The sequence below is a fragment of the Ursus arctos genome, unplaced genomic scaffold (genome assembly GCF_023065955.2).
Source record: "Ursus arctos isolate Adak ecotype North America unplaced genomic scaffold, UrsArc2.0 scaffold_9, whole genome shotgun sequence".
NCBI classification, from domain to species: Eukaryota; Metazoa; Chordata; class Mammalia; order Carnivora; family Ursidae; genus Ursus; species Ursus arctos.
The window spans coordinates 40,085,780-40,098,744 of NW_026623111.1; the positions used below are offsets into that span (position 1 = coordinate 40,085,780).

The window sequence follows — 12,965 nt, forward strand, 5'->3', positions numbered from 1 at the left end:
AGTTATTAATAGTCATGGTGCTCATGCCGTATCAATTCTCACTCCTCCTACACTTCTCCATTCGCTTTTCCACCCTCCCCAACCTTAACCTTAACTTCAAACCCTCTCCTTTCCTCAGCGCTCCTGGGCTTCCTCCCTCAGCCCTGCCGCTGGCTGGCGGCCTGACTTCCTACTTGACGGAGGAGCTGAAGCCATGATCGAGGCCTTCCACGGGGGCCCGCCTCCCACCCGGCGAGCCCTGCACCTGCGCCCACAGAACGCTGGCTTTCCTCCTGCTTCGGTGAATAAATCACCTCTGCTGCCAGCAAAAACTGAAGTCCAATCGTGTCACTTCTCGACTCAAAGCCCCCTGGCTCACGCAGAGCCCAAGCCAAAGCCTCCCTGAAGGCCGACTAGGTCCTCCTTGCTCTGCACTCTGCCATCCCTCCTCCTGCCCCCACTCACTCATTCCAGCCTTCGGGCTCTTGGGCCTGGAATGGACCAAGCGAGCTGCTGCTTCAGGGCCTTTGCTTTTACAAGTTCCCCTACCTGGTACGGCATCCCCCCAAATAGCAAAAAATATCAAAAGGCTCACCCTGCCTTGCTCTCTTTAGGTCTGCTCATATGTCTCCATTTCAGGGGGCCTTTCCTGACCATGCCCTGTACAAGGGCATACCCACAGCCTCCTCAGTGCCCTCCTGCTCCCCTTCGCTGCTTTTTCTCCAAACCTACAATCAGCATGCGACATGCTCTGTATTTGTTTATTGTCTTCCCACACCACATCGTAAGCTCTAGGATGGCAGAGATTTGCTGGATGTATTCGCTGTGCTAATCCCAGGGAGTGTAAGAGGGCCAGGCCCTCACATTCACTGAATGATTTATTGATTTATAGGACACTGTTAAGCATTTAAGGAAAAACAGGCAAAATTTTGATATTGTTACGGAATAAACCAAGCATTAAAAAACTAAAATGAACTATCATAAATCTATTATTCATAGCTGACTAAACTGGAAAAGGAAATACGTAGAACGTGCACACCTACAGAAAGGTAGGTCTAAGTCGTACTCCGCTCCAACGGTGCTCTGAATAACACGAGAGGCAAGATAAGGCGAAAATGCAGTGCTCCTGACAAGCATTGCTCCTGACGGCAATAATCCAATGTTCTCACACTTCAGAGGCCAATTTCCTTCTGGTGATTTCTCCCCAATTCATCCTGAGTGGACAGAATCACTCAAGTCAGAGTGATTTATATTCAGTCAATCAATTCTTTGTCAGCAGGAAAACTCCACTGGGCCCATGATGTGCAGTTTTCATGCTTCTAGTCTCCGTTATTGCTGGACAGACATTTCTGGGGAAGAGTCCCAGCATATTGACTTTGGAGACCAGACACAACCCTCTCATAGGATGCTTAGGACAAGCAAGTATAACAAAACTCACACCAGCCTGACTTTGCTCATTAAGAACTATGCAATGCATGTGCTCATGCTGGACACGGCTCAGACGGTCTGGTCCGTTCTTATTAGGCTTTAGACTAATGGCAGCCATAATAAGGCTTGTTGTAACAGCCTCTCGCAGTATGTACTCACTCTGTTATTAAGCAGAGCAGCTTATAAAGCTACAGATATGATAGTCCAGTGGAATGTTCCAACTCTCACTTGAGGAGTAAAGTACTACTCAATGCAGAAACGATTTTACTCAGACAGGCTCTCTCATACCCAGATGAAACAAATAAACTGCGGCAAATTTCCTGGGGTGCAACGTGACTCATATTCGTCAGGAGTCTTAAAAAGAATTGTGCCCTTTGACCTAGTAATTCCATTTCTATGACTTTAGCCTAAGGAAGTAATCAAAGATAAGGACAAAGATTTATGCACAAGGATGTTCAAAATCTGGAAACAACTGAAATGTCCAAAAATAGGAAATGCTTCAATAAATAATAGTAGCTCTTAAAATATAATGCAACTATTAAAGAGGAATTTTTGAAAATAACTTGGTAAGTACTCCTGATATCAAGGTTAATTTGTATTTAAGCTTTATTTATATAGGCATATACATACTTATATATACACATGCCTATGAATTGAAAGAAACTTACCAAATATTTACAGTGATTATCTCTGGTGATGGGATTAAAGTTGATTTAAAATTTTTGGCTTCATAGTTTTCTACCATAAACCGATATTTCTTAATTTTGAAAAATACCATTGGACTGACTATTGAGTGACATCATCAGGAGAAGAAATAAGGAGGAAAAATCCCACTTGGATTTAAAGAGACTGGAGAACACTGGCTCTTGAGAAGATTGTGATCATGTCCGTGTTGAGGAAATTCTCATTCTCTCAGACATAACACTCTTGTAGAAAATTACCTCCAAACAGGCTTCCAAATGAACGAAATACAAAGGTATAGAGTGCTGCAACTCAGCTGCCCACCCCCATCTTCCCAGCGGCTTCTCACTGATTTAATTTAGATTAATATGGTAGGTCTTAGGTGGCTACTCTGCTTTGGATCCCAAGCAATGCTAATTATTATCATCAAGGACAAGCAACTCGGGAGGTTTAAAGTTCAGGCGCAGAGACTGCCGTCTACATTTCTGCCATTTGGCTGACCAAATTACAAGAGTCTGGTGAGTCAATATGAAAGATTCCAAACACAAAGGTCAACGCTGGGCTACTGACCTTCCTGACCCCACCTCAGAGCCAAGAATTGCAAGGCAGTTTTTCCTCCCACGCCAAAACCATTAGCGACCAGCTTGTCTTGGTTGATTCTTCTCTTTTACAACTATTTTTGAAAAGATAATAGTTTTTCCGGGGCCCACACACTAAATTAGCCTGTCATTTCATGACTTTTCCTCACTGTAAAGGCCTTGAACGTGTTTGTAACAGTACTGTACTTGCTAATGTTAATTCACATTAATTCAATGATATTCTCTTTCGAATCAGGGTATGGTCCCACTAAACACGCATATGGTCTAGAGGGGATGGGAAAAGCCAGTTTATACTATACATCTTGTGAGTTAACAGGTCACTGATGCAGAACTAAATAACAGACAACCTATCCAGAGCCCTGTCTGGTCACTTTTTAGAAATAACTTTCAGAGAGCCTGAAGACACACAGGACAGACACAGGAGGAAGTTAGGAAACTATCATTCTTGCTTTCCTCCTTCCCTATGCAGTCAGTCACCAACTCCTAGTGATTCCTGGCCAAATCGCTCCGGTGTTTGGGTCTCCCAGTCCTTCCTCACTCTGCTATGCCAGGGTCTAGGTTTCGAAAGAGATGAATTCAGATCTCAGAGGAGGAGCAGAGCTGTTCCCCTTCCTCCTGGGCACAAGTGGTGTGTGTCACTTCCACACTTGGCCCATAAAGAGCTGCTGGATGTGGCCAGCGTAAGCAGGCATTGAAGAAGATGGAGCCTGGGTGTCTAGGTTACTATTCAGGTGAGGGCCAGTCATGAATACTTGGCTCTGTCCTTCGATGACAAGTTGGTGTGCAGGGTCTTCGGCCAGGGTGGATGGTTTGGCTGATGTTTGAGTCGAAATTTTGTCTCAGACATTCCTCCATCCGGAATTGCTTCCAGAATCTTTCCCTAAACTTGAAACCACCATTAACGTGATACATTAAAAAAGCCTTCTAGGGACATCTGGGTGGCTCAGTCAGTTAGGTATCTGCCTCGGACTCAGGTCATGATCCCAGGGTCGTGGGATCGAGTCCCATGTTGGGCTCCCGGCTCACTGGGGAGCCTGCTTCTCCCTCTGCCTTTGCCCCTCTCCCTCGACTCATGGTCTCTCTTTCTCATAAATAAATAAAATCTTTTAAAAAATTTTAAAAAAGGATATCTTAAAACCACAACACTGAATTTCTATTCCTAACTTTTTATAGAAGGGAAAAAGGTTTTAACTAATTCATTTTTTATAATGGCAACTTTGACCATATTTTATTCCTGTAGATTCAGTTGAAAACTAACAGATTACCATTTTTTTCTCTAAACTTGTAAATCATACCCTGAATGGAAACATAGTGTATGGTATGAACTTTAAAAGATACAGCGCCTGTTCTCTTTTGAAGAGTTTACAGTCTAGTGGGAGAGAAAGAAATACAAATAAATAATGGTGACACAATGCAGGATGAAATAAGTCCTCCAGGGGCACATGGGGGTTGAGGGTGTTGGGAACAGCTCCTCAGAGAAGGTGACACTGGAGATCTGTCAGAGTCTGAAGATGTGCGGGAGAGGAAAAGAAGAGAGATGGTGGGGAAACGCTTTTCAGGCCTTTTTGACTAGACTTTTCCTTTCCAGTAAATTTCTTTTATATACTTCAGCAAAATCTTGTTTTGTTCACAAAGAGTAAACAGTGCTGACAGATGAATAAGGTAGTTGTTCTTCTGTAGTGCCTCTAGCCTGGGCCCTAGAGACCGTAAGACAGAACCCAGGTGACACTCTGTGACGACTGGTGCCAAGCCGGCAGATGGAAAACATTACTGGGCCAATTCTAATCCAACGACTGGATGCCAGCATCCCAACATGAAAAATGAGGAGGGGCCACAGGTCCATGTATCATGAAGCATGATGGTTAACGCCACTGGGGATGTCGTCAAGTGATTTGTGGTGCTGTCGGAAGCACTTCTACCATCGTGTCTTGTTCTTGAACTTTGGGGGGTAGGAAACATTATCTCTGGTAGGACGGGAAAGGAGGTTGGACAGCAAAATGATGTCAAATGCAGGTTAACTACTGAGAGATGCATATAAAAAAGAACAAGTATTGAAAAACGTTATTTTCTCTTCCTGGGGCCTGAATTTTTGCAACTGACAGTGACAAGGCATAAGAACACAGTATCTTTCTGTCTTTACCTATAAGGCAGCCCTGGAAATATGCCTGAGCTGGCCCGGCCAGTGCGTCTGAGGCTCTCAGAGGCGGACATTAAATCAGCCAGCAAATCAAAGAAGCCCCGTGTTCTGATGATTGCTTCTTTTTTTTTTTTTTTAAGATTTATTTATTTATTTATTTGACAGAGAGAGAGACAGCCAGTGGGAGAGGGAACACAAGCAGGGGAAATGGGAGAGGAAGCAGCAGGCTTCCAGCAGAGGAGCCTGATGCGGGACTCGATCCCAGAACGCTGGGATCACGCCCTGAGCCGAAGGCAGACGCTTAATGACTGCGCACCCAGGTGCCCCCTGATGATTGCTTCTGATCTGCTTGGTTTTCTGAGAAATGTGCCTGTCTGCATCTAGAGTATTACAAAGAGCTGGTTATCTTTTTTTCATCCAGCAAATTGGAGGTCAGGAGGCAAAGGGAAAATACCTAATCGGGAGAATGGTGTATTTGAGAAAGGTTAGGCGTTAGAGCAGAGAGAACTGGTTTGGAATCCCAGTTCTGTGTGACTTTGGCAAGTTTCAACTTTTTCCTGATCTCTAAAAGGGGGATTAATTCTTGCCAAACTACCTCACAGGGTAATTTAGAGATCAAAATAGAAATGAGATAATACTTAAGAGACAGATTGGTCAGCTAGAAAAAAATGCAAGAGTAAACTATTTCTTCTTAACATTAAGTAACAACAGCAAAATAATAATTATAAACTACGTGTGTGGAGATTTTGACATTTTTACTCTGCTTTATCCCCTGCGCCTGGCACAGGGCCTGGCACAAAGCTGCAGTGTAAGACTTCTTTATTGTATAAGTGAAAAAATGGGGCCAGGTAAGACTATAGATGAAGCGGAGCTTAATACACAAAAGGGTATAGAAATACACATTAAACTTCTGTAGCACAACGTCGGCAACTGATCTAATTTACGGTGCATGTGGGTAGTTGTGTCTTCTTGAGACCTTTGTACATAGAGAGCCCAGTAAATATTTAGACTCATGACTATACGGGTCTAAATGTAAAATTAAACGCCGGGGAGGAAAAAATCCTTTCCTGTGATACTACACCTTATTTTAAACAACTAGTTCATGTCCCTAAATTCCCATTCCTTCCTTCTTTCTTTTTTTAAAGATTTTATTTATTTGAGAGACAGAGAGAGAGAACTACATGAGCAGGGGAAGGGGCAGAGGGGGAGGGAGAAGCAGACTCCCTGCTGAGCAGGGAGCCCTACATAGGCCTCATCCCAGGACCCTGGGATCATGACCTGACTTAATTGACTGAGCCCCCCAGGAGCCCCGCATTCCTTCTTTATGATTTGAATTGTCTCCCCCAAAGATGAGTATTGCTGAGATGAGAAACTGAAATCCGCAGCTGTGTCTCCAGTTCATCGAACTCCTGACCCAACAGTACCTTGGGGACATCAGGATACCAGCTTCCCAAAGCATACTTCGGAAAAAGGAATCACAGACCCATGTGAACCTGGCCCTGAAAATGATGGCGTGGCTACAGGCCGGTCTAGGAATCCACCAGATGTAGCTCTTACTGAGAAGGTGGAGTCTGGGCGGGCGGAATGCTGTGACATCAGTCCCCTCTTCCAAATTCTAACTAACCTGAGTTCTCTCTCTTTTCTTTGGCTGCTAGGAAGCTCTGTGCCAAATCTAGACCAATATCAATGATACAGGACCCTGTGGCTTTTATGTTTTGTAATTGTATCAGTGATTTTCTTTATCTTACCTTCAATTTCATTTTATTTTTGACTCTTATTTTCTTTTTGCCCTGGCATCATCACTGTTTTTATAGCCGGTTTCTCTGGAAACACTCTGGATCTCTTTTGGCATGATGTTAACAAAGGCAACTCCGGGGGCCGATCTGGAGTGCCACCTGAGGAGTGGAGGTGTGTGTGCTCTGTCACCACTGGCCTGTGGCACCACCCTTGCCATGTGAAATTAGACACTCAAGGGCAAACTTCATCCCCAACATGGAGAACATCTCTCTGTCCGGGTGGGAGACTGCAGGTGGTGGGGGAAGCCCAGCTGACAAGTCAGAGTTCTAGAGATGTGGTCCCCGCCTCCCCCCGTGAACCTGAGGCTGACTTGGAACGTAAACTTCACAGTCAGCAGCAGCTCTGTTCTTGGGCATGTGGAAATAACCAACCAATGGAAACCTCCTGTTTTCAAGATGTCTGCTTTCATTAAATACTTGTGGCTGTGTTTCTAAAACCATAATGGCCAGTCCTAGCCTTCACAAGGAAACCTGAAGACTTGAAGATTCATTAATCTCCCCAATATGAAGGGCTCTGGGCTACATTTTGGCGCCAGAAGAGTTCTCTAGAGTGGTGATGGCTGGCTCAATTCTTTTCTTATTAAGCTCAAACAGGCTAACACACACTGAAAACCAAAGGCTTTTTACCCAGCATATTCCAGGGTAACAGGATTTAAAGCCCTATTTTTTAAAATGGCATGATTGACTTGGAGTAATATATCTAAGGAAAAGATGGAGGAGGGGAGGAAGTTTGAGGAAAAGTGACATAAAGTAGCCAATTAATAGATATTTGATGAATAAAAGTTTGAATGAATAAATGGTAGGCTAGGACCCTATGGTTCTTTATAAACTCTTAGTTTGGCCTGTTTTCAAGACCAGCTATCTACTGCCAAATTGGGATGTTTACTTTCTGCCAAAATTTTATAAATTTTGTTATAAAAATAAAATATCCCATTTTCCCCCAGTAATCACTGATAGTATTTTTTTAATGTTTTTTTTATTATATTATGTTAGTCACCATACAGTACATCCCTGGTTTCTGATGCAAGGTTCCATGATTCATTAGTTGCGTATAATACCCAGTGCACCATGCAATACGTGCCCTCCTTACTACCCATCACCGGTCTATCCCATTCCCCCAACCTCCTCCCCTCTGAAGCCCTCAGTTTGTTTCTCAGAGTCCATAGTCTCTCATGCATGAGACACTGATAGTATTGTTATTACGAGGTTATTTTTAATGCCTTCAGTCATCTTCCTTTCCTGCAACCACTCCAAGTAAGCTTCTTAGCTGACCTGGGGGATTATGTTACTGCAGAAGGATTCCAGTATCCCTCTGTCTCTGTCCTGTCCCCACTTCAACAGTCACACAGTGGCCCAGATTATCCTAAGCCCAAGCAGTCTGAAGAAGGCAGTCCTTGTAACTCAGAGGCATTAATATAGCTTCTAAAATTGTGGGGTTTCCCCCCATCTCAGAATATCCACTGAGACTCTGTATCTGCTACATTGGGTCCACTGGCTATGCTGGAGCTCATCTATTCACGGCCCAACAGGGCACGTGTGATTGAGCCATCCCGTGAGCATCTCCACCGCCCTGCTGTGTTTGCTCTGCTGAGAGCTTCTATTATGATAGTTAGGAATCAGAGGAATGGAATGAAAAGGAGAAGGAGGGTAAAACACAGGGGAAGGTGGCGTAGCCCTTCTGGGTGGCCACCTCTGAAATAGGAATCTATACTTGCTCATATAAACACCACACTAAGTTTTTCAAATTCTCAAATCGCATTTATGCACTTAAAAATATCTTTATTTCCAAGTTGTCCTGGATGAGACACAGATGGGGAGATCTATTTTAAAACAAAATTAGAAAATCAACACTAAAGCAAACATTTTTGTTAATCCACGAGAAAACATTTTTTAGTTTAATTGATGCCAAACGGCATTGATACTTCCAAACCCAGAAATACATCAAAGAAAACGGAATACTCTCTGTGCTGCTGATAGAAAATGCCCAGGAAGTACAATGTAGAGCTTACCTTCTGGGAGGAAGACAGCTCCCTCCACCAAGTTTGCACTTCCAAAGCCTTCACAGCATGTTGTATGGTGCAATCACATCTCCCATCCCCCTCCTGATATGGCCAAGGTCATCGTATTTCCATTATAAATGCTAAAGACTCAAGTATAAAAAAAACCCAGAATTTAAAAAAGCTACTCAGTCCCTGCTGGAGAAACTACACACTGTGAGCTCTTTGAAGACAAGGATTGTGCCTTCTCACTCCCCTCTGATGGCCCATGTGGCCTGCTGGGCTGTCCCCCAGGAGACTCAGAATTTGTTCATTGGAGTATGATTATTGAGTTCATGGATTTAATTTTTAAATAACGGTTTGTCAAAATCTCACTTTGTTAAATATAAGGGTAAAACAAATTTGATTTGCACAAGGACAATTCCATATATTAAAAGTTTCAAGAGATTTTTTTACCTAGACTGAATTAAATTATGTTCTCAACACCTACTTGAATTAAGAAGGCAGGTATAAACTTCTAAAGTTTTTCCTTTTCTTCTTTCCTCTTCTCAGAAAAACTCCATAAAAATTTCCCCAAAAGCTATCACAACTAAAACAAAATACACCCCCCCCCTTCTTAGTGTTAAATTGTTACACTAGGAGTTTTTTCCCCTACTGCTTAATTGTACTTCAGTTCCCCTAAGAGATACTGGGGATGCTCTGCTTTCAGGAGTAGAATATTCTGGTTGTAAAGGACCTTGCGAGAACATGCAGTCCAGGTCCTTCATTTACAGAAGAGGAGAACTTGCCCAATTCTGCTAATTTGAGGTGTAACGGAGCTCCACAAGGGTGGGAACTAACACTTCATTTCCAATGTCTCGCACAATGCCTGGCACACAGTAGACATTCAGTAGGTACTTGCTGGATAAACAGATGACTTAACAGGAGCTAAAGATGCCATCTCTGAGTTCCCTGACCAGTCCCTCTACAGCACTGTGGCCAAGCCACAGCCCAGTTTTACAGCGATACACTAAGTGGGAAATAGGGATAGCAGGGCCCATGCTTGGAGAGGGGCATCTCCAGGGTTGAATTAATCTCCTGTCAGTGGTGGATCCCAGGATGAAGTTATTTTGAGAATCCTACAAATCCATACTGGCTTGCCATTGTATTGCTACTTCCTAACCTCTAATTTTTGGGCAGTCCTTCTAGGAACCGGATCCTTCTGGTTGTCTGAACCACTCCATAACTTCCAGGCAACCAGAGCAGTGACAATAGCTTCTTCAAGGTCACTGGAATAGGGTGTGGTCTGTGTCAATAGAAGAAGCTTAATGAGATGCAAACTTTCTAACTTAAACAATTAAAAAAGAGAGAGAGAGAGAAAGAAAAAGGAAAAAGCAAGGACTGGAGAATGACAAATTCCAAAGTTGAAAATTGTTACTAAACTCTTCCAGATTTTCCTACTAGTAAAAGTGTGAAGTTATAACTGCTCTGACCAAATGAGACGTGCACGCTTCACTCTTTTGAAACAGCAGCGCATTATTAATTCACTCTGAGGACCTGACAGAATCAATACACGCCTGCATAATAGATGCTCTTGAGTTCCCATTGGCTAGAGCAGCAGTTAGTGGGCCTGTCTCATCCAGAACCATGGACTTGTTTGCCTGGAGTGCTCCGAACTCGAGAGCTCTGCAAACACATCACTGGCCTACCCAGTACCCTCCACCCCTTCCTGGCTGCCGTTGTCTGCTCTGTCTTGGGGCCTGCTCCATCGTCACTCAGGCCCACCCTCTTCTCCAAGACCGTCTGAGGTACTCTTTGTGCAGTTATTCACAGGAAGGCACTGATCCAGCTCTGCAGTGTCCTGGCAGTGTCTTTGGTAAAAATGGGTGAGGCTGTCCAGTGTGGGTTTCCTGACCAGCTTGGATAAGGTGATTAGAGGGATCCCTCTCAGGCCCCAGTGTCTATAATCCCAAGTACTCTTTCCATTCATCACTTTGGTAATTCTTTTCATTCTTTACCTGGAAATCTGGGGATCTGTAGAAGAGTATGAGCAATTAATATACGTATATTTAATGAAAAATAACTAAATTTTTGTGCTAATTCAGATTCCATTATTTTTTCTAAGATAGACTTTTTTGGGGGGCTAATTAGACAAAGGCGGCCACTATTTTATTTTATTGGTAAAAAAAATACATCAGTGCACTGTAGTAAAACTCAGTTTTGCAGAATTCTTTGTGAATTGTACTATATTACTTATATGTTCTGCAAATATGTGTTCCTTGTCCAACTAAATTATCAGGGAGAAACTGGCATATTCCTTCCTGACATGGCTCAGTGCCACCTATTCAATATGGATAGAAGAAAACAAGGGAGAGAAGGATAGAGGAAGGGAAAAAGAAGGAGAAGAAAGATCTTCCCTAGTGTTCTGAGTTTTCCCTGGTCAAGCATTTAACGGGTTAAGTATAGAGAGGGAGCGCCTGTCTGGATCTTTTTAAGTTTGCTAAAGAATTTTTTTTTTTTTTAATTTCCCTACCACAGTGTTGGTTCAGTTGCTTGATGAAAAGTCCTCAGGGCTTTTAAGGGTTAGGTAGGCCAGAATATAGTAAGCTAGTAATCCAAAGAGGAGAGATAGATGGGAGGGGGTTGTTTTCTGACCCATGTCATTGATAAAGGCATGTTATGTATATTTTATACCTTGCTTTAGGATCCTGTTGGTTGAAACCCCCCAAAAAAAGTCAGTTTCTAATACTCTGTCCCAATACAAGAAGAAAGTCAAGCTTTTAGTAATAAAAAGATTCTATTATTTTCAGTTTACACAAATAGCAAATGTTTTTGAACTATAAAATTTTCCTTTTGGTATGTGGTATATATGTGTGTGTGCACATGTGTGTGTGCACATGAGTGTAAGGGGGAATCATTTTGGAATTTCACACTTTCCCTATTAGGAAGAATCTGGAAATTTTAACTCCAATCTTTACCTTTCGAAAAATCCCACTAAAAGTATTTAAACCAAAGGTGCACACATTATTTCTCATTGACTTTGTTCTCCCCATGCCCAACTCTGCCTTAAACAATGCAAGTGTTTAATGACATGAGCTTAAGTATAAAATGTGCTCACCTTGACTTCATTAAGCTATATACAAATGTGTAGTCTAACTGGGATTTGGTAGCTTCATTTCTCAGAATGGATTTAGTAGCAATATGGCAGACCTTAAAAATTCATAACTTTGGAATAGAATAAAGTATCTAAAAATATAACCACATACATATGATTACTTGATTTTGGTAAATGCGCAAGACAGTTCAATAGACAAAAGTTAATCTTTTCAATGAATGGTGCTGAAACTATTGAACATTCTTAAGTAAAAAGATGAACCTCAATATCTTATCTTTTATATGAAAACTAACTCTACATGGATCAAAGATCTGAATGTAAGAGATAAAACTATAAAACTTTTGGAAGAAAACAAAGGAGAAAAGTGTTGATGTCTTAGGTTAGGGCAAGATTTAGATATGACAACAGAATTAAAATCCATTTTAAAAAGATAAATTGGATATCAAAATGTAAAGTTTCTGATCTGCAAAAAGATACAGTTTGCAAAGACAAATATGATCTGGGAGAAATATTTGCAAAACACATCCAATAAAGAACTTGGATCCAGAAAATACAAAGCATGCTTAAAACTCGATAAGAAAATACTCCAATGAGAAAATGGGAAAAGATTTGGACCGACACTTTACCTAAGAAGATACATGAAGGCAAATAAGTATATGAAAAGATACCAAATATCATTAGTCACCAGGGAAATGCAAATTCGAACCACAACGAGACACCACCACACACCTATTGGAATGGTTCAAAAAACAAAAAAGCTGACAATACCACACACTGATGAGAGTACATAAAACTAGAACACTCACACGTTGCTGGTGGGAATACAAAATGGTACAGGCACTTTGGAAACAATCTGTCAGTTTCTTGTAAAGTTAAACATACACTTATCATGTGAGCCAGTAATCTCACTCTTGGACATTTACCCAAATGAAATTAAAGCTTACATTAACACAAAAACCTGTACATGAATATTTATCGTAGCTTTTTTCAAAATTTCAAAAACTGGAAACAACCCAAATGTCCTTCAGCTGCTGAAGGGACAAAGGAACTGGCACCTCCACACAACAGAAGACTATTCAACAATAAAAATAAATGAACTATAGGTACATACAGTAACACTGATAGATACAGACACATTATGCTAAGTGCAAGAAGCCATATTCAAAAGGCTACATGCTGCATGATTCCATTTTTATGTTATTCTAGAAATACTAAGATTATGGGGACAGAAAATAGCTCGGTGATTGCCAAGGG

The 12,965-nt window shown here is 41.9% G+C and overlaps 1 protein-coding gene across 2 annotated transcripts in view; it reads right to left on the minus strand.

Moving 5' to 3' along the window:
• Window positions 1–12,965, minus strand: part of SCFD2 (sec1 family domain containing 2) — a 426,762-nt gene that overhangs the window by 126,332 nt on the left and 287,465 nt on the right. The window lies entirely within an intron of this gene.